Genomic DNA, 5,285 nt, shown 5'->3' with positions numbered 1-5,285 from the left:
TTAACTCACCTCATACAGGTGACTTTTGGTTTGCATAACTTTGATTATTTTCCAAATATTTTTTCCTTACAAATACGTTGGAATCTCTAAATTTAGTTTAACAAAAATATTGTTCGCTTTGAAATCTGCTTCAGCGTTTTTCCTCTGTTTTTGCTACTTTTGACTTTCAGCTTTACCACTTTTAACTTTTCACTAAATTTAGCTTTATGTTGCTCATTTGCTGCTTTAGCTTTTAGCTAACATTTGTTTATTTTTATTTGTTAGCCTACATTTTGCTGCTTCTAGCTGGTCACATTTTTCCTTCTTTTGTTCTGTCTAAAATTTAGCTAGCATTTTTCTATTTTTAGCTTTTAGCTAAAGCAACTTTTAGCTTTTAGCTAGTTTTTCCACTAGATTTAGCTTTATGCTGACCTTTTGCTGTTTTAGCTTTTAGCTAAACATTGTCTACTTTTATTTGTAAGCCTACATTTTGCTGCTTCTGGCTGGTGTTTTGCCACATTTTCCTTTTGTTCCGTTTAAATTTTAGATAGCATTTTTCTATTTTTGACATTTAGCTAAAGCAACTTTTAGCTTGCATTCTGATCATTTTAACTTACATATTGCTACTTTTAGTTATTAGCCAACCTTCTGCTACATTGATCTAGTGTTTTGATACATTTAGTTTTTGGCAAAATCTCAACATTTTGCAGCTTTTAAAGAGCTTTTTGTAACTTTTGTCTATTAGCTAGGCTTTTGCTTCTCCTATAGCTTGCATGTTGCTACTTTAAGCCTTCACTGTTTTATTACTTTAATCATTTGGCTTGGCTTTTGTTACATTTAAGTTTAAGCTATCCTTTTTGCTCATTTGGTCTTTAGCAAGCCTTTTACTATTTGAATTATTAACTACCATTTGAGCTTTATCTAGCATTTTGCTACTTTTACCTTGCGATTTGCAACTTTAGCTCGTATTTGACTCCTATTGGCTAGTGTTCTGTTTCTTTTAGATTTAACAATTCACTTTCAGCATCTACAGCAAATTTCAGTCATTCAGCTCTCAGCATTCACACCCCGTTTTCACAGAAAATGCCATTCCTTTAGGTTTCTTTACTTTCTCCTTTTCATCTAACCTCTCGCGTCTCCGTCCCACCTGACCCCGCTCTGGCTGCTGTTCAACAATGAACAAGTGCGGTAAGAAATTAGCTACAGTGGTAACAGATGGTCCCCTCTAGTTCAGAGATCTGCTCCATTTAATGTGCAAGCAGTTTAACACTTCTTTACAGCACATTTGATCTCTATGCCCCAATCTGTTGGACCAATCAATGGGGGCTTTTGATGTGCGCTGCCAATAGATGTGAGGCATCTGAGCCTGTTGGCCTGGGAGGAGAAATCACCTGCTGTTGCAATTAGAAAGACAAGGGGAGGCTTCCTTCTCTTACAGCACCATGCTGTCCAGTCACAGCTTTATAACCACTCTAAATATATATATATATATACTGTATATATACACAAGTGATTGTGAGCATAAATGGGAGATTTTTAAGGAATTTGTACTGAAATAAGAACTGGTCTTTGATTTTTTTTCCTCACAAATTGTGCAAGATTAGCAGTAAATCTAATTGAACCCTGCCAGTTTCTATACATTTGTATAGAAACCAAACCCTTGCAACTGATTCTGTGATAAAGAACATCTGTTTTCACTCAGTTTAAAGCCTCTGATATGATGGCTGACTTTTTTTTTTAATAAGAACCCTTGGACTGTTTTGGAACTTTCCAGCCACCTTCTTCTGTATCTGTTGACAAAATAGCACTCCTCCATCTTTACTACACAACAAACAACGCACTTTGGTCGCTGACGTCATGCCATGATGCACACGAGTGTCACCGCATCGGAGTGAAGCTTTGGGAGCGTTGAAAAGGACTTTTAGTGACACCATGACATCATTCATTTATGAGTAATTTATGACGCAACTGCACACAAGTTTTAATTGAATAAATCAGATCAGGGTGAAAAGAAACGGTGACATTTGATCAACTTTAGTCAACACAAAAATGGCTCTAACTTGGTCAATTATAGATATTAAACTAAACTTTCAGGTGGTTGTATTGAGAGTCATCACCAACATGTTTTAACATCTTATTCAATATTGCATGAAATTGTGCCTAACATAATTTTAAGGTTTGACCAAAATGGTTAAAATTCAATAAATTCTCATCATAAAATGATGTTGGTTTAAATCTCTGTCAGAAAGAGGCGGATGATGTGCACTTCTTCAAATAATGCTAGCTGCTTTTTATGTATAAAATAAAAAAAATATATATATATAAAGCTCTCTCCCAGGCTCAGCACATCAAGCACACAAAAGACAAAGATGTTTTTATGTTCAAGCATTTCTTGAGCGATTATCGGTGCGAGGCTGAGCCTGTGTTTGGAAGAAGCCACTGTCGCCTTGAGGAAATCCTCCCTCGCAGGAGTCAAAGCATCATCGCCCTACGCAAGACAAAACGGCCCAGCAGGAAAAGGAAAAAGATAAATGGAGATGAGGGAAGAGCGTGCTGGTGTGAAGAGGGCCGTAAAAGTCAGCCAATCAGGAAGAGCAGCCCGGGACTGTAAATCCCCCAGCCTGCAATTCACACGCTAATCTGTTAGCAGGAGCCATGAACAGGTGCATTTACAGTTTGTGCTGAACTGCAGAACTCAAAATGTTATGGTTTTGGTCTCTTTCTTTATACTAAAGTTGTGCTGTAGGAAAATGGAGGAAAATATTAAAACCTTCAGTGTTTGGTTTAGGCCTCTGTGCCCCATAATCATTGAACACCATCAGCATGATCAGCAACACGTAGCTCCACCTTGCGCTGTTAGATGCTGTGATGTTGCTTCATAAGAGCCTTGTTTAATTATCCAAATACCTAATGATCTCATGACCTGCTTCCCCCCAACCCCCTGAGCAGACATATGACATCTATATTACACAACTCTACCGTGTGTCATTTGTTATTTCCTACACACAACCTTCAGTTTTTTCCTTATTCAGCAATTTTCCCTTCTGGTCCACACAGAGGCTCCTTACCTTTGATTTTAATTCATTCAACACTGATTCTTGGAAGTTTGTCCCATTGCCATTGTGTTTGGGAGAGTTCTGTTTAAAGGAGATGCAAGACGTTGAGTGCATTTTGGGGGGCAGCACTGTAGATTAGTGCAGTGGTTCCCAACCCTGGTCCCTGAGGAACACTGCCCTGCATTTTAGTCGTTTCCCTGCTTCAACACACCTGATTCAATGATTTAATTACTTCTTCAAGTTCTAGCGACGCCTGTTAATCACCAAATCATTCAAATCAGGTGTGTCAAAGAAGGGAAACAGCTAAAACATGCAGGATGGAGTTCCTCAGGGACCATGGTTGGGAACCACTGGATTAGTGGTTACCACTATTGCCTCAAATCAAGAAGGTCACTGTTTCAAACCACGGAGTTGAACCTGTGGTCTTTCTGTGTGGTGTTTGCACGTTCCCCTTGTGTTTACATAGGTTTTCTTCAGGTACTCTGGTTTCCTCCCACAATCTAAAACATGCATATTTAGCATGCTAAGGCCCAGGCCTCTATAGAAAAAGAGAAATGTGATCTAAATGTGATTCGCCTGGTTAAAATAATTTAAAAACACTTTTAAAAACCTGAGAAATCCACTCGTCTGTGCCCGTAAGGCCTACACAGCCTTGCAGATAAGCAGTCGTCAAAGTGAAACATGACCGTTTGTTTGGATTCCATTTAGCTGGCTGAACTGGTATTGACCTCATAACTGCTCGCCAAGTACACACACACACACAAACCTATCTCCACTCTGCAGAGCAAACAACAAAGGCAAACCCTTTCTGTGTAAAATGATTGTCAACCAAGGTAACTTAAGGCCTGACAATGACATTAAGACAACTAGAATAGATGTCGTGCTGTATCGCAAGATGAAACATTGTTTTCCAAAAATCTCGTGCCACAGAGCCAGAGCGACGACACACAAAGATTTAGTGTTTTCTTTGAACACTTCTGCATTCCTAATGAGTTGGATAAATGAGTGGCTGCGCCGTTCAAATTAATCTTTCTGTTTGCGTTTGCAGACATTCCACCAAAGATTTATTAGCCAATAAGGTGATGAATGGCACTGGTAGTAAAAGTACAAACCAAGCACATTAGTGCTGTAATTTGTTTGTTTTTGAGCCCCTGAGCTCTGAGAGGGGCAACCACAGAGTCGTGACACAAACCACACAACGCAAACTATGTGCAGGCAAATAAAGAATAACAGGTGCCAATATGGGTTTATGGCTCTTATAAATATTGATAATAATAATAAGTGAAACGACAAGTTTTGCTTTAATTTTTGTTTTCATATTTACAGTATATCAAATCAGATTTTTTGAATTTGTCAATTTCTTATTTGAACAAATGAAATTAAAGACAGAAACACACACATCAGATAATAAAATAATTAATTCAGTGTTAATATTCGGTAAGTTTTCAAATGTTTTGAACTCAAATCAACACAAATAATCTGTGTGAAGATTCACTTTACAGTGAAACTGGATTATAAGTATTTTCAAATTGAAACCAGCCTCAAATAAATCTACATCAGTTGTAAAATTATTTTCTAAAATTAAATATGAGTTTTGTGAAATGTGAAATCACTTAAACATAAAACTGCATTATTATGTTTTTCTTTCATGGTGACGTTTCAGTTTATGGTCAAAAGTAATCTTGTAGTGGTTCAAATCTCAATAAAAACATTTATTAGCATAAACTGCCGGTTGTCTCTAAACTGCACAAGAAACACACAGAGTTTTGCGATTATTAAAAAAAGGTTTTTGTATTACAAGTGTTTGAAGGTTGCAATAAATATATAAACTTTTTATTCAGGGTTTTTGGCCTATTTTGGCTGCTTAATCTGACAGATAACTCAGACCAAGTACATAGGAGCAGTATGTGTGTGTGTGTGTATGTATTATTTTATTTGTTTTTAAAGATTTTTGCCCAATTATTTACAATATACCAGCAATTTGACATCAATATGAGTGATTTCAGTTTGACAATTGTCTAAGGGCTTTGGGAATTTCCACACCTTAATTCATGACAGTATATACATATATATATCCACTATATATATATTTGTATATGTATATATACATATGTACACATATACATATATACTGTGAGGAAAATAAGTATTTGAACACCCTGTGACTTTGCAAGTTCTCCCACTTAGAAATCATGGAGGGGTCTGACATTTTCACCTTAGGTGCATGTCCACTTATTTTCCTTACTGCAT

The sequence above is a fragment of the Nematolebias whitei genome, chromosome 21 (assembly GCF_014905685.2).
Source record: "Nematolebias whitei isolate Nwh7 chromosome 21, NemWhi1, whole genome shotgun sequence".
Taxonomy (NCBI): Eukaryota; Metazoa; Chordata; class Actinopteri; order Cyprinodontiformes; family Rivulidae; genus Nematolebias; species Nematolebias whitei.
The sequence above is the reverse complement of the archived record's forward strand: the minus strand, read 5'-3'. Positions refer to the sequence as shown.